Below are 11,548 nucleotides of genomic sequence, written 5' to 3'. Positions count from 1 at the left end.
TCTCAATATTTTTCACTTTTTAGCCTCTTTTTTTTTTAACATTTCTTTGTCTTTCTCTATGGCATGCTGAACTACCTTCCAGCTTTCCAAGTATCTCTTCAATGATATCTCATCCACTGTTAATCTCTTCCATAATTAAAAAAAAAATACAAGTATTATGTTTTCCATTCCTGTAAATTCTCTTTTGTTCTTTTCAGATTTACAGTGTCATCTGATTTACTTTATCTGTCCCTTGAAGCTACTCTTAGTCCTAGCTGATCAAAAAAAAATCCCACAAAAACCCAAAACAAAAACCTCAAGTCATACTTTTACTCTAAAATTGTAGTGCTCATGGCCCTAGGCTGAAGAAAGTGCAGACCCTTCCTAGAGGAATTCACCTTTATATTAGGCCTCACAGAATCCCATAAACAATTTTTCTAACCGACTGTCTAAGGAAATTTTAGGGGGGCAGGAGGAGGGGACAGTTTATTATCATAATCTCCCATGAATAAATACCTCTTCCCCTTCTTCTCAGACTCAAGGTTTTTCCTTGCAGTCCTCTGGGAGTTGGAGGTCAGTTGAATTTTCTTCTGGTTCTCCTTAACTTGACAACACAGTTCTGAGTAGCAGTTTTATAGAGGAGAGAGATCATCCACTCCATGGACACATGTAGTCTTCACCTCATTTGACTATTCATGTCTTCTGACCCAGTAAACTACTCTCAACTTCTTCAGTCATTCACTTCCTTTGGATTCTATGACATCATAGCTTCCAACTCTTGAGCTTTTCAGTCCTCTCTCCTCATCTTTTAATGTTAGAATTCCTAACGGCTCCTTTACTGTGTGCTCCTCTTCTCCTTCTGTGTTCATTTCTAGGTGAATTAATCTAAGATGACTTTAACACCATCTTGATTCCAATGAAACCTAACTTTCTATCTCTAAACTGAATTTTGTATCTCTTCTGAGTTCCATTCCTACTTGGCATTTGTAGTTGAATATCTCAGTGTGCCTTGAAACTGAACATCTTGTAAACTGAACTCAGGTACTGATGTGTCCCCATCCCCTGACAGACACCAAACTTGGTTCTTCTGTAGTTACTTATGTCTGTCCTAAGACACTGTAATTTACCCATTGCTTGCTCCAGAAGCTTTCATGCCTCTGTAGCTTACATCTTAAGACATTTTCTCTCCTGCTTGCTAGGCCGCAAGCATGCATGTCTGAATTCCAGATTTCCTGGGAACTCTTACTCAGTTTCTTTCATCTTCTGGGACTGACTCCTACACGTGCTTCATATCACAGTTAAGATATCATTTCATCAGGACAGTTTCTCCCAACCTCCCTCCTGAGATATAGAGGGGGAGTTTCCTTTTTATGTGGTAATCTAACATGCCATGCTTCCCCTTAACAGCACCTTTAACAACTATAATGTAAATAATTATATTAAAAATAAGTAATTATTTATTCAGTGTATCAGTTTGTGCCTCCTCCACTAGACTATGAGTTCCTTGAGTGTGAGGTTTGTCTGCGTGGTTCGCTATTGCACTACCTGAGTAGTAGGAGGCATTTATAAGCATTTGTCGGATGAATACATGAATGGATTGCTAATGGCTCCACTTATTACTAAAACACTTGCAAAATGATTTTGTGAATGCTTAAGGCCCAAACAAAAGTACAATATAAAATTGGTTTTACTTCCCTAAAAAATATTTTTGGTTTTTTCAAAATCATGTTACACCCATGGAATCGTGTCATCATGCATTTCAATTTTATCTACCATGTCAGTTGGCTGGAAAATAATGTTGAAAATTACCAATGGGGAATTGTTGAGGGTTTTTGATCAAGGGAATGGGGCAAACAGATGTATGGTTTAGAAAAGGAACTTAGGATCAGTGTAGAAATCGGAGTGAATGGGGAAAAATCTAAAGCAAATAAAAAATTATAAGAGACAACTAGAAGAGTAGTAGTGAGGCATGGGAAGTAGGAGATTTATTAAGAGAAATTCCAGAGGAAGAGTCTGTGGGGAATGGCAATATCATGGAGGGTGTGATGGAGCAGAAGGGATTCAGGACAGGTGAGAGAATCTGGTGAGACTTCGGATTAATTTTGTCTTCAATCACTTGTGTTGCCTGTGGTAGGGTTAGTTGAGGCATGAATCTTTATGTATATGAGAATTTTTCTATTTTCCATTTTAAAGAACTGTGACTGTACCCCAATTTTCCTGATGCTTATTTTTTATTTCCTAATTCTAGTGTTCTTTATTATGAAAGTTCTTTCCAAAACCCTGGCCTGCTTGGCAGGTTCTTGATTCCCCAGGCAAGTCCTTCTCAGTCACCTCTGCTAGAGGGTTAGGCTCTGCCTCTCAACTGCCAATCCCAATTCAGGACCTGTTGTGATTTGATTATCCCCTGATTAATTTTCTTTTAGAATTCTTGCTATATGGACCCCCACTGCTCAGATTACATTTGTATTTCTTGGTCCTAGCATTTGCTTGCATCACCTCTGGCCTTGCTAAACCACGTGGACACTCAACTATCTGACCGCTCCCATCAGAACAAGCCCTGCTACCATGTTAGTTTCCTTCAACATGCTTCCTGCCCATTTCCAACTTTCTCCCAATGGCCCTTTATTTCTGACATCATGGCCTGTCTCTTTTCCCCAAATTTTTCTTCTGGAAGGCACTTTTGTTTCTAAATATCATCTCAAGGCTTTAGAAAAGTAAGAATTATGTCCACAGAAAGCTTATGGAGTCTTTCTTTAGAATTTTGATTTGTTATCCTCAATCTAAAGATGATATAAAAACTATAATTTATAAAATAGTGACTCCACATATGAAAATATGTAAACACAGTTAACTTATTATACTTTATCCAATATGGGTAAGTTGGGGAATTTCACAAAATTTATAGTTAATTTGTCTATGTATCCTATAGATGCTATCCTATAAACATTTCCTTGTGTACTTGATGTGGAAAATAATTTGGATTTTAATACATATATTAAATTATTTGAATATAAATTTTGTGTTTTTATCTTGAGTAAAAAGTGAACATCTATTTTGGAAGCGTAAGATTTGGGAGGGAAGAAAAACAATATTTTACAGAAGGATAGATTGAATTACAAGCCAAAAGTACTCAGAGAGAACAAATTTAGTTGTTACATATGTATCAAATATCAAAATATAATTTTAAAATTAAAAAATTCTATTAACATTAGCTTCTCAATTTTTATGTGGCTTGTTATGATTAGTAAGCGGGGCCAAATGGTTCCTAAAACTAAGTTTTTCTTTTTCATTTAAATTGTGCTTTCTGAAATCTGTAAGGTTATTCCACTCTAAGATTCTTAGATACATTTATGTGGAAAGTACAAAGTCAGCATATTTGAATGGGATCTTGAATATCAGATTGAATGTAATATTTTGTTATAGGGGATAATAGATATAGATATTTTAGGTCTTTTATAGATATTTTACAGCATCCAATATTCAATTTACAGGTATGATTAGGAAAGACTTTAAGTTTTTATTTTATAAAAATAATGGAAAACCATAATCTCAGATTGGATATCTTGACTGGATATTGCCTGCGGTTAAGTATGCTTCTAGTAAATTTGCAATTTCTAGGATGATTGCTTCCTGTTTGCTGTTCATAAAATATACTAGGGCCTATTAAGACACTGGTACTAGTGTTTGACAAACAGTCTTCTCCTCTTAGATCTGCTACACCCAGTCTTGTACTACCTGCCATTATTAGGTTTTAGAAGTTTAATCTGATACATAGTCCTTGAAATATAAAAATAGTCTTTATAATACAAAACCAAGCTCCATAGAGTTCCTTTTAAATGGCTTTTATGTTGCCTTGCCTTCAGCTGGGCCAAGATCTGGTCTGCCTTTGAGAGGACTATATTTGTGATTGCTTCTGTGTCATTCATATCTCAGAGGTTATTGTCACAAATCAGAACAGAGAAGCCCCAACTTGCCTCTGATGTTCCCTCACACTCAGAGCAGCTTTGTTCAAAGAACCAGGAGTCTTCAGAGACTCTGTCTTTACCCTGGAGGCTGACCCCCACAGGTGCCTGGAAGATGGAGCTAAGACGAGTCCGTCTCTATTTGCAGAAAACATCCTAGAGCCTCAGTCCCTTGCCCAACTCCAAATCCTACGGGCCCCCTCAATGTTGCATCCAATCATCAAATATGTCCTGATTCTTGCTCTGTATTTCAGAACCCATCCACTTTTCTCCATACCCACTGCCACCATCCTAGTTCTGGTTACTATCATCTCTGGCATATGTCACTGATGGAGCCCCTTACTCTTGTTACCTTGCCCTTCAGTCTTGCCTCCAAGAAGTCTATGTCTGTATTTCAGTGTTGCCTAAAACCAAATACTTGGGATGCTTACTTATGCCACCAGGATAAAGTCCAAACTCCTCAACATGGTATAATTGTTACCCTCTCTGCCTTCAGCTCTCACTTTCAGGCTTCTAGCTTCTTTGTATTCCTTTGTATTGATTCTTGATCCCAAGCCTCCATATCTACTGCCCTTAGCCTGGAACCCTGTTCTCTCCATTGCCTTTCCTCCCCTGTCCCTGACAAGCCATCTTACCTGCCTGATTGAACTCATCATTTAGATATAACCCTGGATGTTATACACTCTGGAAATCTTCTCTGGCTCTTAAAACCAAGTTAGGGGCCATGCTTGTGCACTCCCATAAGACAAATCACTCTGTGATTTATTTGTTACCCTCTTGACTAGACTGTAAGTGTCTTGAAGGCAAGCACCATGTATTGGTCATTACTGCATTTTGCCTGTGATTTTACTTGGCACATAACAGACTATATAAATCTATATTCATATTTATATATTAAATATATATATATACATATATATATATATATATATATATATATATTATAGTTTTGCTTATTTGTTAAATGAAAATGACCTTGTGCCCACTCATCCCTTACTTCTGATTTTGTTCTTATATTTCATTGGCTCTTGGGCATTTGAGCTTCTCGCCGGCATGGTACCTGGGATTGCCCTCATTGGATCTGATAACAAGTTGGGCTTTTCTTATTTTGATCTTGGCAGCTGTTTTCTCTTGGGTGTATTTTATACTGGCCCTCTGGCCCTCTCTGTTTTGACTGCTTTGGAAAACGACCCTTAGCCTAATAACGCCTGCCCAGCCGATGTCCCTTCCGAGCCTGTGTCTGTCTGGAGGATGGGGGATGGGGATTAGATCTTTGGTCGCTAATTAGCACACCATGTGTGTCATCACGTGAAGGGAAGGAACTGTCTTTCTGAGGGCTAGAGCCTGTAACCGCCATCGGAATTCATCACAAGGAAGTCACGTTTTCCTTCCTGGGTGATCATGAGTGGTTGTTCTGCCAAAATAACCTTGCCTCTGCTACTCTCAGCGGTTCGCTGTAGCAGCAAGCCTGTAATTGGCAGTGTAAAGCCTCAACTAGCCCTCTTCTTTATCTGACACTGCTTTCTGCAAGTCGTAGCAAGACTCAGGGAGAAACACCTTCATTATTGCTTCCTCACCAGCTTCTATCTTTTCCCCCCCACCTATTTCCAAGTTCTGATGGACTCAAAGGATAGAGACAGAAGTGTTCCCGAAATCTTTCCCAAACCTCCAAGGTTTTCCTCCATAGAAAAGAGAGCAAATAAATTACTCACTTGGGTCTATTTTCTCCTCTTCTCTGTTTCCTGTTCTGTCAGGATGTTTTGCCCTCCCCTCGGGTGATTTTGTTCATCTTTTAATGGACTTGTTGACCATTTGTATGTCTTCTTTGGAGAGATATCTGCTTGAATCCCGGGTCCTTTGCCCATTTTTTAAAATAGTGATATTTGTGGGTGATTTTTCTTTTTGCTACTGAATTGAAGGAGTTCCTTATATATTCCTTATGTTTTTCCTTATGTTTATCAGATACATGGTTTGATATTATTTTCTCCCATTTTTTAGGTTGCCTTTTCATTCTGTTAACTGTTTTCTTTTGCTATATACAGAAACTTTTTATTTGGTGTGGTCTCACTTGCCTGTTTTTGCTTTTGTTTTGCCTCTGGTGTCGTATGGAGAAAACCATTGCCAAGACTGATTTCCAGAAGAGTTTCCTTGATGTTTTCTTCTAGGAGTGTTCAATTTTAGGTCCTCTGTTTAAGTCTGAAATCCATTTTGAGTTGACATTTGTGAATCTTAGAAAAAGTAAAAAATAGAAAGACCATATGATCCAGCAATCCCACTTCTGGGTATTTATTCAAAACAAGTGAAATCAGATTCTTGAACAGAATCCCATGTTCACTGATGGATGAAAGGATAAAAAAAATGCAGTATATATACAATGGAATATTATTCAGCCTTACAAAAGGAAATCCTTCCATATACAACAACGTGGATGAAACTTTAGAGCATTATGCTAAGTGAAATAAGCCAGTCACAGAAGGACAAATACTGCATGGTTCCACTTATATGAGATATCTAAAATAGTCAAACTCGGGGGCACCTGGGTGACTCAGTCAGTTAAGCATCTGACTTCAGCTCAGGTCATGATCTCATGGTTTGTGAGTTTGAGCCCCACATTGGGCTCACTGCTGTCAGTGCTGACCCTCTGTCCCCCCCTCTCTCTGACCCTCCCCTGCTTGCACTCTAAATATATATTTAAAAAAATCTTTATGGTAGTCAAACTTATAGAAACAGTAGTTGTTGCCAGGTTCTGAAAAGAGGGGGAATTTGGGGAGTTGCTTTTCAAGAGGCATAGAGTTTCAGTTATGCAAGATGAATAAGTTCTAGAAATCAGCTGTACAGCATTGTGCACCTATAGTTAATAAATTCTGTATGATACACATAAAAGTTGGTCAAAAGGATAGATCTCATTTTAAGTGTTCTTACAATAATAATAATAATAATAATAAAAAGAGCAACTTGGTTCATTGTGATTTTGGCTTTTCGTTCAGCCAGGTACCCCTAGCAGTTTAAAGCATTTTATAAACTTCTATGAACCCCTACTTAAGGAACTTTGAAAACTAAACAGCTCAAATAGCAACTGAGCTTGTAATAGATTATGCCCGTCAGAGAGACCCTACAATTTTTTGTTTTGTTTTGTTTTGAAATTCATGGGAAGTCCCTGTTCACTTGTGATGCAAATTGATGTTTTCCTGGCAGTCAGGAACAGAGCATGGATTATCATTTCTAAATTTCCACAGAACGAGCCCACAAGTGTCTGTCAGAGCCTTGCAGAAAGAAACTTTAAAGATGTTCCTAGAATGAAAATGGTGATTTTAATTTTTAGAGAAAATGAAATAAAGTCCTACAGAACTTTGTATCTGAGACTATCTAAGCAACAATGTGTTAACTGAGTCAGAGTAAACTCAGTTAACTTTTTCATAACAGTAAGTCCACAGGTCTGCAAAACAATGCACGTAACAGCAATAGAAATGACTTTGCTAGCCAAAAGGGAGACGTCTTAGAGTAGCACTCCTAATAGAAATAATGCAATCCACCGATATAATTTTAAAGTTTCTAGGAGCCATATTGAAAAAGTAAAAATAAACAGGTGAAGTTAATTTTAATAATAATATATTTTCTTTAGCCAAATATATCCAAAATAATACCAACATACTTTCAATTAAATATAATAAATGGTAGACTTTTTTGGTACTGTATTTTTGAAATGTAATATTCTTTATTTTTCTGTATTTCACACTTACAGACCATTTTAAAATTGACTGGCTACATTTCAAGTAGTCAATAGCCACTTGTAGCCACTGGCTGCCATATTGGATAACACAGATATAAAGCCTGAAGAAAGTAGCTGCCTCAGGTAATATCAGAATGGATATAAGATGAAAACTGAGGATCAGATGCCTCCCCACTATGTCCCTTACCATGACACTCATAAAGTCTTCCAGACTTAGCTGCCAACTCTGGGAAAAATTAAAGTTGTCATCCTTAATATAGGTGAAATTAAGTTGCTTTCACTTCACAGAATGGGGGCCAAAGTTACAAATTAAGATTAGATAGGAATGAATTAAAAATGTGTGTTTCTTGCACTGTCAACTTTGTGGTCTGAGTTCCCTACCTATTACACTTACTTCACAAAATAGTTTAGATTTTTATTTTTTTTTATTTTTTTTTTTAGTGTTTATTTATTTTTGAGAGAGACAGAGACAGAGCATGAGTGGGGGAGGAGCAGAGAGAGAGGGCAACACAGAAGCCAAAGCAGGCTCCAGGCTCTGAGCTGTCAGCACAGAGCCCGACGGGGGCTCGAACTCATGAACCATGAGATCATGACCTGAGCCAACATCAGACACTTAACCAACTGAGCCACCCAGGTGCCCCTAGATTTTTAAATGGGAAAATTTATACAAAGACTATGACAAAATGCAAAACCCACAGAACAAGCTCCATACCTTCCCCTTTCCTCAGTTCAAATCCAGAGAGGCCAGGGTCATGGGTTTTATCTCTTTTAGGATCAATAAACTTTTGAAGATGGATGTCTGAAGATTTCAAGATGTGGTCATTGTGGTCATTAGGTAAAAAAGTATAAATGAATAAGTACCATTTATTTGCACTGAAGGATGACTAAATTAAATCATAGGACATTCTGAGACACTATAATTAATACTCACATTGTCTATGAAGACCAGAGTTTGGAATTGGAAACATATGTATACTAAGAGGTATGTTCAGTATAGGTATATACATTTATCTATTTATTCATAAATGGACTAAACAAAATACTGAAAAAATATATTTAGAGGAAAGTGTTTAAATTGTTTTAGAAGTGAAAAAAACATCCTAACCACAGGAAACACTCAGGATTATAGGGTGGGATTTTTTGGTACAATTTTTTGAGACACATATTGATTTTGTTGTTGTTTAGATCCAGCTTGAATGTAATCCTGCCATTTTGTCAACGGAGTTTAGGCCTATCAAATAGAAAATGACATTAGAGGCAGAGGCTACAAGGGAAGTTCGTGTGGTTGACATTAATCATACATGTAAGAAGCTGAATGGAAGAATGCAATTATTCATGATTATGACAGAAATACACCATGGAGGTATCTTATAAAGAAGAGAATGAGGATTTTGGAGAAAAGATTCAGACCCTTCTTGATGCAATATAGGATGGCAATGAAATGCAGGTAGCTATTGCCTGAAGACAGCATAGTTAGAATATACAGTAAAACCTTGGCTTGTGAGTAACTTGTTCTGCGAGTGTTCCACAAGACGAGCAAACATTTCTAATAAATTTTAACTTGATAAATGAGCAATGTCTTGCAATACAAGTAGCACATGACGCCGAATGTCACATGATCACCACTGAACCAATGGGTCTTCTCTCTCTCTCTCTCACTGCAGGATTGTGGGTAATCATCTCCTATGCCTGGCTGCTCAGTCTCAGGCCACGGTGTTTGGCAGAAATCAGTGATTTTTCAGAACATTGGAAGATGCCCACAACTGGCACTAGTGTACTTTTTGTCACTTCAAAGCACCTATGGACAGTCCTTTGCTTTTCCGTCAAGAGTAAGCTTAAGAATGCTATGCTTCATTCTAGGTCAGGCTGTCTGCAGATATAGACCCTTTCTTTCTTCTGATACCTCATCACCAGTTACATTAAATACAGTATATGACAAGAGTATATTAATACTGTATTGTAGTTAACATCAGTGTGAGCATACACAATGGCCCCCATGCAGAAAAAGGACTAAAAGAAGGGCGGTAAGAAGAAGGAGGTGATTACAGTGGAAGTTAAGAAGGAAATCATCAAGAAGTATGAATGACGTATGTGAGTGGCCAAAATTTCAAGGTTTTTTTTTTTTTTTCTTTTTTTATTTTAAAAAGGACCCAGAGTCCTCAGTGGACCGCATCCCCTTCACCCCCAACTCCACGCCCTTGTGTCGCACGTTGTTTTTTTTTTTTTTTTCCCAACGTTTTTTATTTATTTTTGGGACAGAGAGAGACAGAGCATGAACGGGGGAGGGGCAGAGACAGAGAGGGAGACACAGAACCGGAAACAGGCTCCAGGCTCTGAGCCATCAGCCCAGAGCCTGACGCGGGGCTCGAACTCACGGACCGCGAGATCGTGACCTGGCTGAAGTCGGACGCTTAACCGACTGCGCCACCCAGGCGCCCCTCAAGGTTTTATAAGAAGTCTATGTTGACCATTTGCACAATATTAAAGCAGAAAGAAGAAATAAGGGGGCTAGATGCAGCAAAAGGAGTCATGAGAATATCAAAGCAATGGCCATGTGTTTTGGAAGATGTAGAAAAGGTGCTCCTGCTTTGGATAAACGAGGAGTAACGAGCAGGTGATACTGTGACTGAGAACTTTATCTGCAAGAAGGCAAAGACCTTGTACACCGACCTCATAAATAAACGGCCAGGCACATCAACAGAAAACAAAGAAGGCTTCAAGGCAAGCAGGGGATGGTTTGATAACTTTAAGAGAAGTGGCACCCATGGAGTTATGAGACATGGAGAGGCTGTGAGTTTGGACACTAAGGCAGCTGAAGCATTTGCTACCGAGTTCCAGAAGCTCATGGTTTCTGAGTGTTACCTGATGGAGGAAGTTTTGTTTTGTTTTGTTTTGTTTTGTTTTGTTTTGTTTTGTTTTGTTTTAATATGAAATTTATTGTCAAATTGGTTTCCATACAACACCCAGTGCTCATCCCAAAAGGTGCCCACCTCAATACCTATCACCCACCCTCCCCACCCTCCCACCCTCTATTGACCCTCAGTTTGTTCTCAGTTTTTAGGAGTCTCTTATGGTTTGCCTCCCTCTCTAACTTTTTTTTTCCTTCCTCTCCCCCATGGTCTTCTGTTAAGTTTCTCGGGATCCACATAAGAGTGAAGACATATGCTATCTGTCTTTCTCTGTATGACTTATTGCACTTAGCATGATACTCTCCAGGTCCATCCATGTTGCTACAAAAGGCCAGATTTCATTCTTTCTCATAGTATTATTCCATTGTATTCTACATAGTATACATTGTACGTAGTAATATACATAGTATTATTCCATTGTATCCAAGTAGTATTCCATTGTGTATATAAGCCACAATTTCTTTATCCATTCATCAGTTGATGGACATTTAGGCTCTTTCCATAATTTGGCTATTGTTGAAAGTGCTGCTATAAACACTGGGGCACAAGTGCCCCTATGCATCAGCACTCTTGTATCCCTTGGGTAGATTCCTAGCAGTGCTATTGCTGGGTCATAAGATAGATCTATTTTTAATTTTTGGAGGAACATCCACACTGTTTTCCAGAGCGGCTGCACCAGTTTGCATTCCCACCAACAGTGCAAGAGGTTCCCGTTTCTCCACATCCTCTGATGGAGGAAATTTTTAACTGCACTTTTTGGGAAAAGATGCCAAAGAGGACCTACATTACAGAAGAAGAGAATGCAATGCCCGGTCACAAGCCTATATTCACTCAGCAACTATCCCCTTCTTCCCTTCTTAGGAACTGAATATCCAAGCCTGAACTTAAATGGTACTCCAAAGTGGCAGAACATTTTTGAAGAACTTCTGTTTTATTTGGTGAAGCAATTGGCTGACTGGAAAGATCAG

The 11,548-nt window shown here is 38.4% G+C and overlaps 1 long non-coding RNA gene across 1 annotated transcript; it reads left to right on the top strand.

The window, feature by feature from the left end:
- Window positions 1-2,428: 2,428 nt before the first annotated feature.
- On the top strand, window positions 2,429-10,555 carry LOC144616800 (uncharacterized). The gene is made up of 3 exons (XR_013556555.2): window positions 2,429-2,546; window positions 9,336-9,783; window positions 10,116-10,555. It is a non-coding gene; the product is annotated as an uncharacterized LOC144616800 (long non-coding RNA).
- The last annotated feature ends 993 nt before the right edge of the window (window positions 10,556-11,548 follow it).

This window comes from Panthera onca, chromosome B4, assembly GCF_046562875.1.
Source record: "Panthera onca isolate mPanOnc1 chromosome B4, mPanOnc1 haplotype 2, whole genome shotgun sequence".
NCBI lineage: Eukaryota > Metazoa > Chordata > Mammalia > Carnivora > Felidae > Panthera > Panthera onca.
The sequence above is the reverse complement of the archived record's forward strand: the minus strand, read 5'-3'. Positions and strand labels throughout refer to the sequence as shown.